Consider the following 12,709-nt stretch of genomic DNA (forward strand, 5'->3'; position numbering starts at 1 on the left):
AGGTAGTTGTGCACTAAATCATGCAATAACACAGTGAAAACACCACAAAAATACACCACACAGGTTTAGAAAAATATAAGATATTTATATGATTAAATGAATGTCAAAACGCTCAAGATTTGATAAGCACAAGTTGAAATATCACTTTTGCAAGGTAAGGCAGAGTCTTTAAAAATCAGCAATTGTCTCTTGTGTGCACAAAGTACCTGGCTTGCGTCAAAATCACATGCACAGAGACTGCAGAGGTGGAGATGCGTAGAAAAAGGAAGGTGTGTGTTGGATTTCCTGGAGTGGCACAGATGATGCGTTGTTTCTTCCCACGCAGGAAGGGCTGTGCGTCAATTTCCAGCATGCAGTCTTGGATCCTTACTGCGATGCGAGGTCTTTTGATGCCCAGGGATGATGCATGGAAATCCTGGGCATGCGGGATAAAGTCACAGGTGCTGCGTTGATCCAGAAAGAGATGCATCAGAGTTTCTGTCTCACGGCAGATGCTGCATCAATTCTTCACTCACAAAGTCGGGCTGCGTCATTTCAGCTCGGCTGTACACTGCTCCGGTATGGCTGTGCGTTGAAGTTCCTGTCACAAAGCAGGGACTGCGTCTATGTCCACTCAGGGAGCCGGGCTGCGTTGTTCTAGTTTGGTGATGCAGTGATTTTTTTATCGCTGGGCAGGCTGTGCATTGTTTCCGGGCAGTCTGTGCATCGAATTTTGTAGCACAAGGAGATTCCTTGAAGAGAGGAAGGGCCATATTTATACTTTTTGACGCAAAACTGCGCTAACGCAGTTTTGCGTCAAGAAAATTAGCGCCGGCTAACGCCATTCTGAAGCACCATGCGGGCACCATATTTAATCAATGACGTTAGCCGGCGTTAGCCGCCGGCGCTGCCTGGTGTGCTTGGAAAAAAACGACGTACACCAGGCAGCGCCGGCGTAGGGGGATATGGAGCTTGGGCGTCAAAAAACGGGGCAAGTCAGGCTGAGGCAAATTTTTCGCCTCAACCCAATTTGCGCCATTTTTTTCGACTCCCAACCCCCATAGAAATGACTCCTGTCTTAGCAAAGACTTTGTCCCTGGTTTGAGGGGTCTGCAGTATGACGAACACAGAAGACCATATGGAAAAGTCCACCCCATTGGGACAATTGGGTCCCAGTTTCTTCTTCTGCCTGGGGGAACTCAAGCATGGATTTCTCACAGAAACCAACTGTCTTTGAAGTATAAGCTCACACATACTTAGAGTAACCAAAGAGAGTTGACAGGAGGGAACACATTTTTGAATGCTAAAATCGTTTACTAGGCAATCAAACATGACTTTCAAACATCTTTTAACATAGCCACAGATTAAAATCACTTCACGTTCCGAGGGAGGCTGTGGGGTGGATGGCTCTAAAAAGGCCTAAATTAGCTTTCAATGTTACAAAAGAACTTTGAACATTATCATTCTTTAAGAGATGTACATGCAGTGTAACCATTAATTACATTAATGAATAGTATTGCACAATTTCTGCAGAGTTTTACAAACCATTGTAGAAAATATTGTGTTATCAATCATTAGATTATTTTGAATTACCTAAATTGCTCACAGGGCATATTCACATTTGCATTAACTTCATATTTGATTGCCTTGTACATTTTATTTGCTGTGCTGTGGGAATAAGAAAATGTAGTGTTTATTGTGTTACATGCCCTGCTTTTAATAAAGCAACACAGTCAACCCTGCTATTGAGGCTGTGTGTGGAGGAGTTTCTTCCTCTTCTTGTGATTGTCTCTCCTTTGGAGCGTGGCCTAATTATTTGTATCCTTCCACTGGTTAGGTTTCTTACACTCCTTTTCTCTTTTTGGTTAAGCACTCCAGAAGAGTGCATGTGTTGTCCAGTTGTCTCTCTTATGTACTTCTCTTGGCCCCTCCACTGTGCTTCATGTTGCTCTTGAATGTATGCTTTTCCCTCATGCACCTCAGTGTTGTCTTTGCCCATGTGTGCTTCCCCGGCATTGCTTCCTTGCCCTTGTCCCTCTCAACTCTTCATGTTGTACTCTCTCTCTCCCACGTGCTTCGTTCCCCCTGCACAGTGTTGCTCTCTCTCATCCATGATATATACTACTTTGATGCCCTCTGTGTTGCTTCTGACACCATCTTCCGTGATCCTTCACCCTATCCACACTCTGTGTTGCTTCTTCTGGTTGCTTCCCCGAATCCACTTTTCCGAAAAAATATTTAGGGCTACTTTTTATTTAGTAATCCAACTTGAATCAGTAAATTAAAAGAAAAAAGCCCTGGTTATTCTTTAAGTGACTGCATGCTTGGTGCTTGTGCCTGCAAAATTACACAGCTCTGCGGCTGCGTTACAGCACATTTGTTTGGTTGCTTCCTCTTTTGCCAGGCTCCACAGCATTGTTAAAAACCATTGCCAAAGCCGATAGTTCCCAAAGGCAACAACCATTGGCTTCGCCATTACTTGTTATTTCTCTGCATGCATATTTTTGTACAAGTGAGGTCTTGTTCCCTGAATCAAGTGATTCTCCAAACTCTGCTGTAATTGTCAGCACACACTAGCCAACACATGCTTTGTCTCTAGACAATTATATTTCAGTTGACATCATCTGGGCTAGAACAGTTATTAATCAAATATATTGCAATTTAATCTTACTACAAAATAATGTATGAAATTCATCAACTATATTCCCTGTGAGTAAAACAATAATACACAGTGAAGTATAGATTGAAAAAGACAAAGTAAGAACTGGAAATTCCCACTAAACTATATAAGTAAGTAAACATTCCAAATTAGTAACCACGTTATCCAGATTACAATTATAAGTAAGGCCTAAACAGGTACTTAATCTTTTATGTGATATTACTTGGGAAGACAGTATGCTATTGACCAATCAGGATGCTGTTTATTTATATACTAATGTCTTACATAACATTGGCTTACAACCCGCAGAATATTTCTCCAACAAGAGAAACACTGAATTATTGTCATGCACACATATGATATGACACATAATACATTTGATTATTGAATACAATGTGTTTATATACAATGGATGATGGCCCGTCAAATATGTGGGACAGCAATGGGCTTTAGATTTGCACCTTCCTATGCTAACTTGTTTCTATCTTGTTTTGAGGAGAGGCAGTTCTGAGGCCCAGATGGTGCAAAATGGATAGAATACATATAGAATACATATACTACTGGGGAAGATTTATAGACGATACCTTGATTATCTGAAGTGGACCCCCTGATGATTTGTTAGACGTTGTTGCATATCTGAACTCAAATTCTTACAATTTGAGCTTTATACTGAATGACCGTGATTGACTTTTTCGATATGAAGTTATGTGTTACCAACTTGACACTTCAAAGTTGGATGTATAGAATGTCTTGAAATTCAGCATTACATGCATCATGTGCACACTCTAGAAATAAACTGATCACTCTTCCATTTGGGAAAAATGGTACAAGCTAGAAGAAATTGTAGTTTGGATTGTGAATTTATACAGAATGTTCATCATATTGTGTAGAGTTTGTGGCAGGATGCTATGATAGAAAAAAATGAGGGTTTTTCTTCACCTGGTTGCTTTACATGGCATTATCTGTATCATTTATATTTGTTGCAGTTGATACTAAGTGTGTGTGCACCAAAGTTACACAGTTGCCACTTTCTTTCTAGGTTTCCCCAAACTCTCTGTTGATTGCTGGAGTAACACTGTTATCTGTTTTAATATAAATTCTCAGAACATATATTTAAAAGATGTACACTACTTCATCAATATTGCTATATTCTACTTATGAATTTATATGAATGGATGAGCTAGCCTTACATACCATTAACTATGTGCCGGACAAATAGGTTTTAATTAATTCAAAAAATTTTAGTGGGCCCGAACAATCTTCAACCAAAGAAAATAAACACTGCCTCGCATTATCAGTTATTACAAGGCCACTGTGTGGCTCAGATCCAAAAAGTAGGCTGAATAAGACCCCTCCCAGTTAGTTTTTGTTGAATTTTTACATTAATACAGATGGTCTAATAAGTGATAATTTGCTCCGGGTTAACTCCAAATCATGATAGAGTTGCCAGGTTCTGAGAAATAAACTGCTCTAATTAAAGGTTTTCGCTCCCTTATTTTATTAAGGTGATAAGTCCAATGTCACCATAAACTAGAATGCTGATTGGAGGCCTTTATTTTCTTGGTATAATAGAAGGTCGAATGACAGGATTTAGCCCAACTACTGCAGACTGGAAATGATGAATCTTTAAATTGTATTGTTTCACTGCTTGTAGATGTAGAAAGTAGTACATCCTATGTTAGATGTCTTAGGAACTGATGACAAATACCCTGGTAAATTCTGACCCATGAATAAATGCCTGTTTATGCAGAAGTTAGAGCTCTGGTGTGATTAAGTCTACATTCCTAATACATTTCCACAGTTTAAACCTGACATAATTTAACAGGGGAAAAAGCCCAGTATTTACTCAGGCATGCAGATTTTGGTACAATCGGCACCAAAATCCACCTGGCACCAAAACTAGTATGTTATAGGCAATTACTGTGTTACTAAGTAAAAAGTTGGACTAGATGAAAATGTCCCGGAGGTATTAGATTTGACTGGGTATAAGAAATTCCATTATTCCCTCTAAGGCATTCATAGCAAGGCCCATAACAGTGAATGTACAGTGATTCTGATCCTCATCAGTGAGAGAAACAGAGTAAGGTTGCACCCTGCTGACAGCAGTTAATGAGAAAGCAAAGAGAAGATGTAGAGATAAAGAGCAAGTGAAAGGAAAATGAAAACTTAATTAAAGGTAGAATAATAAAAAAAACTGCAGAAAATATAAACATCTGTTTTTGCGTTCTTTGGTGTGGCACTGGTAAGGTTTGCTTGATGGCTGGCACATTTAAGTGAAATGTTTTTGAATTTGTGCTGCAATTGAATAGTAATTTCCCTGAGACCTAAGTGGGTGCCACTACCACCCTGCATTAGGATGCTACCTAGAATACAAGGTGAAAGAGACTCATCCTTCCAAAAATCGTTTTTCAGCCATTGTTTAAAAGTTTGTGTCAAAGACCCAAAACATGCCCTTCAGCTTTCTTAAGGCCCACAGGTTAAGAACATAGAAGCAGCATTATTCTTATTGCTTTTTATTTCTGTTTTGTTATATCTCTATGTAATTACATGACAACTTATTTTCAAAGACGACAACATTCATTAGTCTTACTAATGCATTGTGCTGTACTATCTACGTTTCTTTTTTTCCTCTTTTTCCTATAGCATATTGTGTTTAGCAAGAAAACAACAGATTTTCTTGCTAAACACAATAGGCCTGATTCTCAAAGGTAACCTTCAATTTGGAGTAAGTTGACAATTTTGAGCTATACTATGATTTAGTATTCATAAACTGCACTTTTGTAGAAGCATTCACTTCTATGGTAACTTACACTTTTCCAATAATTCCAGCACTACACATGGACAGCCACTGGAACTGCAACACAATTCCATTGAGAATAATGGAGGTTGGGACTTACTACAAAAGTTTAAGTTACTACAAAAGTGCGGTTTGTGAATACCAAAAACAAATAAACTTACTTAAAGTGCACGTTCCTACAGCAGTTTGTGAATATCACTTTGTAGTAAGTTTTGTGGTACTATTGTAATACTACAAAACTTACTACAAAGTGCAATTTGTGAATCAGGCCCTTAGTGCCCTATTTGTGGATCTTCTCTCTGCACTTCCAGTAATTGGGCCCTTATTGGCATAGTCAATGGTTCCTGATCAATACAAACCTAGCTTTGTATCAACGTTTAGCAGCACTACAATTGCTTACTGACACATTTCTTTTTATTTAGTAGACATTTTGGGCATTGGAAGGTTTAGATGTACCAGTGGTTTACAATCTGTTGTGCTGAGCGTACTACAAAAGTATGTTACTACAAAAGTTCAGTTTGTGAGTATGAATAAACAGAAAATATAGTCAAAAGTGTAAATTTATTAAAAAGTGTAAGTTACCTTTGTGACTGAGGCCCTCGATTTCTATTCTAATTGATGTAACATTTATCATACTTTGGCCCTCATTACCACCCTGGCGGTCGGTAATAAAGCGGCGGTCAGGGGCGTGGCTAAGATGGCGGCGGCAGCGGTTGCTTGAAACTAAGCTCCGCTACAGCCCCACTGAAACATCCTGATCGGCGCTCCAGTGAACCCGTCCACAGAATATATCTATCAACAGAGGCGCCCTGGAAGCGATTGAAGTGGTCCGATGTTGCGCGGAGCGGGCTATAAGCGTTAGGTGATCGGGGGTGCTGGGCTGGCAATCAATTGAGAGCCCTCCCCCCGTGCATCGCACTGCCCCGGAAGCCGGAACTGCCATGCTGCGCATGAAAAAGCGCAGAAAATCGCTCTGTCATCCACAGAGAAGGCCTCCTGTATTTTAGCGCCTGAGGGCAGCCCCCCCCCCCTTACCGATGAATAGTCACGTTGCCTGAAGGAGTGTGAAATATATTCACATGACACTCAGTTTAAGGGGGAGATATACAAACTAGACAAACAGTGGAAAAACAACAGCAATTGAAGTGGTTGGAGCACAGTAGTGGCTGACAGCGTTGCACACTGTGGTGACCCGAGCAACATAACAAACATTGCAGACGGCTGGTCTATGGACAATGATTTTCCTGGGCCTGCGACTAGTTGCTGCTGACTCACAGGTTGGTTGCTCTTGATGATGTTGGTGGCCCTCAGAGGTGACTACGGCTATTCCCAATCAATTACTTTAATACTGACTGGGTCCTGTGTTGCTCGCTGAAAGTGATCAGCATTGCTCTTTTTTGTCATAGTAAGGAGTGTAATACATGAGTGGGATGAACGGTTCAACACATAGGGGCGCAGATCTGAGTGGACAGTATGACGGGGAAATCAAAGGCGTCCAAGACTCAAGAGAGCCCTGTTCCCGTGACTTTTCCTGAGGGGCCCCCAGTAGTGCCAAGTCTGTACTCCCTGGAAATTACGTTACAATCCCACTCAGGGCAATTTGAAAGAATTTTACAGGCGATTATGGACACTAAATTGTCACTTGAAAATAGAACAGATGCGGTGTCCCAGGATCTTAATTTGCTCAGAGTGGATCATCGTAACTTGGTGGAGCGAGTCAGAACTGTAGATACTGCGCTAGTTGCCATGGACCCCCTGGTCTCTGAAAGTCAGAGGCAAATTCAGCGTTTGGACACCGAAGTAAAAGCCCTCCAGAGAAGCGCGGAGCATGCAGAAGGTAGATCGCGTCGTAATAATATCAGTTTTCTGGGATTTCCGGAGAGGAAGGAGGGGCAAAATTCTGAACTGTTTTTAGAGAAATGGCTGATCAAGGAAGTGATGAGTGTGCCATCAAAGTTCTTTTCGGTGATAAGAGCACATAGAGTTCCGGGAGGGAAACCGGCTCCGGCACTGTCGCCTAGACCGCTGATTGCCCGCTTCCTCAATTAGATTGTGATGCGATACTTCAATACTTTCGGAGCAAAGGCCCGATATGTTACGAGGGGACCTCAATAACTGCCTATCCGGACTTTACCCCAGAAGTGCAGCGTCAACGCTACTCCTACATGAAAATTAAACAACGTCTCCGCGAACACAACATTAAATATGCTCTGATGTTTCCTGCTAAACTCATGGTAATTGCGGTCGACCGCACTTATGTTTTCACTACACTGGCTGATGCCTGGACATGGATGCACGCCAAGGGCATTGCACAGGCACAAGAAGAAGAAGGAGCTGGTGGTGAGTGGTTGGTTTCGCCGGCACGGAAGAGAGTTAGGAAACGATCAAAGGTGAAACCCACGAAAATACAGGCGGCTGCTGAGAGGGAAAGGCGCTGAAAGACGCGTCGTTGCACACGCACAATTCTTTTGGAGCATTGCGAGCTACCCTGAGTGAGAAAACGGACTCAGAATCTGGTGGGTCTGACTCGACTGTTACGGAAGTGCTAAAAGGTCCGGTGATCACAGCTAGAACTGTGGATGAACTGTGATATCCAAAGTGACCCTTATTAAACAACATCTGGTACTCAGAGGGCAACTTGTCTGAACAATCTCGGATCTGATCTGCCCTTGGGTACTGGCAACAGGCTGATAGCCTTTTTGGAATGTGTGGATTAAGGGACGGTGGGAAAATGTGGCTGAGGGAGGTGGGCGCGCCAATATGATTATTATTTTTTTTTCTTCTTTGTTTAATGTTGGGGGCCCCTTCTAAGGGCTTCCATCAATATCTGCCCTGGCCCCCCAGTTGGTATCCATATGGATACAGTTCTCTGATATAAGGAGTGTACTATGTCTTTTGCTAATATGGATGGTAGTTAGAGAATTGCAGCTATACCATTGGTTCTGGAGTTTTAAAGTGGTGTTGGGAGGGAGGGTGGGGTTATGTTTATTATTTTTGACTGGATCACGTGGTATATTTTCACAACTGCTAGTTAGTTGCCACCTTCAGAATTGTAGCTACATATCTTCGGGGGGAGCGGAGACCCGAAACATAGTAAACGTAAATATGTTGCACACTATGATATGGATCACTAAGTACTTTATAGCATGCAGGAGTATAACATGATTACATGGAATGTGTGAGGGATGGTCGCACAGGGTAAGAGACATCGGATATATATGCCTATCTCAGATGCCAGAGAGTACACTTTACTATTTTGCAGGAAACACATTTACTGGAGTCTGATTTACAGGCACTAAGGAAGCGGTGGCAAGGACAGATATTTGGTACGTCATACTCGGCCTATGCGAGGGGAGTATTGGTATGGATACCACCAGGAGTGCCGTATGTTCAACATGCACATAAGATAGATGTCAGAGCAGATATGTAGTGCTAGAAGGGCAGCTTGATGGAAGACTGCTTACTATAGTAGGGATTTATACCCCCAAAAGCGCGCTATCTCAATTCCTTCTAAAACTGATCCCCGCACTGCTGGCTGACCTTGATGCACCTGCCGTTTGGGGTGGGGACTTTAATTGTATCCCAGATGTATTGCTGTATCGTTCGGTACCGCCACCACCGGGGTCAGCGAGTAGGCACGGCTCCAGTCTGTTGACGGCCTGGGCGAGAGACATAGGATTGCATGATACATGGCGTGTAGGCCATCTGGCACACAGGGAGTATTTGTTTTACTCTGCGCCTCACAAAGTACACACTAGAATAGATATTCTATTGGGGACCCCAGCCATATGCTCCCTAGTTAAAGACTCTGGATATTTGGCCAGGTCGCTCTCTGATCATTCCGCATTGCTGTTGACGCTGCGGTGGGGAAGAGGGTGCCCCACACTCCCTGCTTGGTGTCTACAGGGGGAGGCACTGCTGGATCAACTCTTTAGAGAAGACTTGAATACGTGCATAAAGCAATACTGAGAGTTAAATAAGGGCTTTATGTGATCAAGAGCCACGGATTGGGATGCACATAAGATTGTGGTGAGGGGACAGTGCCTTTCGGCTTCTTGGAGAGTGTGTCGCACACTACACGCTGAAGTCGTTAATTTGGAAAGAGAACTGAGAACCTTAGAGGTGGCAGTAGCACAAAATAAGGAACCATTTGATAAACTTCGGGGTCAGCGGTGATCTATGAGGAAGCAGACCAACGTCTCCATCGACATGACTATAATTACCATCCTATGTGTTTGCAGATGGAGGGTGATAGATCGGGGAGACTGCTGGCATGGTTTCTGAGGGAGGACCACCAGCAGACTCCTATTGGAGCTATATGTTCAGGAGACGGAACCCTAGCTACTACGCAGGAAGCGATTAACAAAGTGTTTAAAGAATACTATACAGGGCTGTACCGTGGGCAAACAACATGTGACACTCAGCAACTTAAGACCTTTTTTAGTGGGGCTTCTCTAGCACAGTTGTCAGTATCGGATAGAATGGTATTGGAGGCACCCCTCACGGTGGAGGAATTGGAGGATGCCATGGTTCAAATATCCCGCAATAAGACACCGGGGATAGATGGCTTGCCAATTGAGTACTATATCACTTATGTGCAACACTTGAAAAGCCACTTGTTGGCAGTGTTTGAAGAGGCATGGACTCGTAGGTGGCTTCCATCGTCGCAGAGGGAGGCACTGATAGTGATCCATCTAAAGCAGGGTCGGGATCCCACAGACGTGAGGTCGTACAGATTGCTTTCTTTACTCAATCTAGAATGCAAAATTTTAGGAAAGGTGTTGGCAAATAGACTAGCCCCCATAATACACACATTAATTCATGAAGACCAGAACGGCTTTATACCAAAACTTAACACGTTTCTGAATGTAAGCAGATTGTTTAGTATTATTGGGGACACTCCGTCTGAGGGACATGATAATGTGGCAGTGCCGCTGACCATCGAGAAGGCATTTGATACGCTGGGCTGGGATTTTTTGTTTGTCAATATGCAAGATATGGGGTTTGGCCTAGGCTTTATACACTGGGTACAAACCTTATATGCGGAACCCACGGCTAGAGTGAAAACGGGAGGCGTAATATCAGATAGCTTTCCCATTGGCAGTGGAACTAGACAGGGTTGTCCACTGTCACCCTTGCTGTTTGCCATCATGATGGAGCCGCTGGCAACACGGTTGCATGCGTCGGAGAGGCAATGGGGGGTATGTAGAATGGTAACGTATCATATTATCTTGCTCTATGCGGATCATGCACTGGTCTACTTGGAGAGAGGTGGCGAGGTGATGCCTTCGGTGATGTCCCTGCTTGATGCCTATGGCGTGATCTCGGGATTGAGGGTCAATTGGGATAATTCTTGTTTGTTTCCTCTGGCTGCTTTACCAATGAGAGTGAGGGAGAATATTCCTGCAGGATGGCTGAAGTAGTGCTTTGATACATTCAAATACCTGGGAGTCCATATATATCACAAGTCTGAGGATCTGAGAGATGGTAACCTGGGTCGTGTAATGTGCTCTATAAAGGGCTCTCTGCATTCTTGGTGCTCGCTCCCTTTGTCACCATTGGGCAGAGTCGCAGTGGCAAATATGCCAGTGCTCCCACAAATTCTTTATTACTTCGCAGCATTGCCTATTGTGGTCCCCAAGAGCTTTTTCCACAAATTGAATAGATTACTTGTGGGACTCATATGGGGGAATGGTTGAGCTTGAGTGGCACTTGCCACCCTCCAACGTCCGTTAGGTGAGAGAGGGCTGGGAGCCCCTAATTTTGAGCATCATTTTGCTGCAGCACAATTGTAATGTGTACTGAATTGGATACATAGGCCTGAATCGGCGGAAGCTTTGTTGGTTAGCACACAATTACAAGGAGTATCGGTATATATATGGCTGATGAATTGCGTGGTGAGGTATAACACCAGCAATCCCTTAGTGATAGCTGCTCATGCCTGCTGGAGATGATATGTACAAAAAGGTGGTGCAGGTTCCCCATACTCACCCCTCATCCCCTTAGGGCAGATACCGGGGGGCGCACGTTCGATTAGAGTTTATTCCATTGCCACATGGGTGGAGGCAGGAATATTAACAGTAGGTGATTGCTTTGAGGACGGCGCTTTGATGTCATTTGAGGCCATAAAAGACCTTACATCAGTGGGGTCGGGACAATTTATTACTCTATATGTCATTTACTAAGGAAAGCTTACCCCACACTACACTAAGGGGGTGATTCTAAGCTTGGCGGGCGGCGGGAGCCACCCGCCAAGCGGGAACCGCCAGAAGACCGTACCGCGGTCAAAAGACCGCGGCGGTCATTCTGGGTTTCCCACTGGGCTGGCGGGCGACCGCCAAAAGGCCGCCCGCCAGCCCAGTGGGAAACACCCTTCCACAAGGAAGCCGGCTCCGAATGGAGCCGGCGGAGTGGAAGGGGTGCGACGGGTGCAGTAGCACCCGTCGCAAATTTCAGTGTCTGCTAAGCAGACACTGAAATTCTAAGTGGGGCACCCAGGGGCCCCACGACACCCGTTCCCGCCAGCCTGGTTCTGGCGGTCAAAACCGCCAGAACCAGGCTGGCGGGAAGGGGGTCAGAATCCCCATGGCGGCGCTGCCTGCAGCACCGCCATGGAGGATTCTGCAGCCCAGGGGAAAACCGGCGGGAAACCGCCGGTTTCCCTTTACTGACCGCGGCTTTACCGCCGTGGTCAGAATGGGTCTGGATGCACCGCCAGCCTGTTGGCGGTGCATCCGCGGTCCCCTACCCTGTTGACCCCCTAAATGTTTTTAGAGAATGGCCACACAAAAGTGATCACAAACTTGTACAAAGCCCTGAATAGAGCTCCTAGCAACGGGTTGGAGAATGCGAGAGGGCGGTGGAATGCAGTTCTCCCGATCCCTTTGTCTCCTGAGCAATGGTCCCTTGCCCTTAACCAGGCACAGCGAGTATCGCGGAACCCCAGGTTTCGTTATACCCAATTTAATTTCATAAATCAGACATACCTCTCGCCATCCCGTCTAAGGCGCATGTTTCCCGCGCCTAATCCATTGTGTCCCCGCTGTGGATCCCAGACAGCTCACTTTTACCATATGGTATGGGAGTGTGGGCCCTTGGAGGTAGCTTGGCGGGAGGTGGTAGCAGACATAACTGATATCACAGAACATCTGTTCTTGTCGGAACCTAGATCTTGCCTATTGGGTATTAGGATTAGAAATAAACAACACATATACATTCATAGATTTGCAGACCTGGCCTTCATAATGTACAACAGGTTGCTTGCCATGAATTAG

This window comes from Pleurodeles waltl, chromosome 2_1 (assembly GCF_031143425.1).
Source record: "Pleurodeles waltl isolate 20211129_DDA chromosome 2_1, aPleWal1.hap1.20221129, whole genome shotgun sequence".
Classification (NCBI taxonomy): domain Eukaryota; kingdom Metazoa; phylum Chordata; class Amphibia; order Caudata; family Salamandridae; genus Pleurodeles; species Pleurodeles waltl.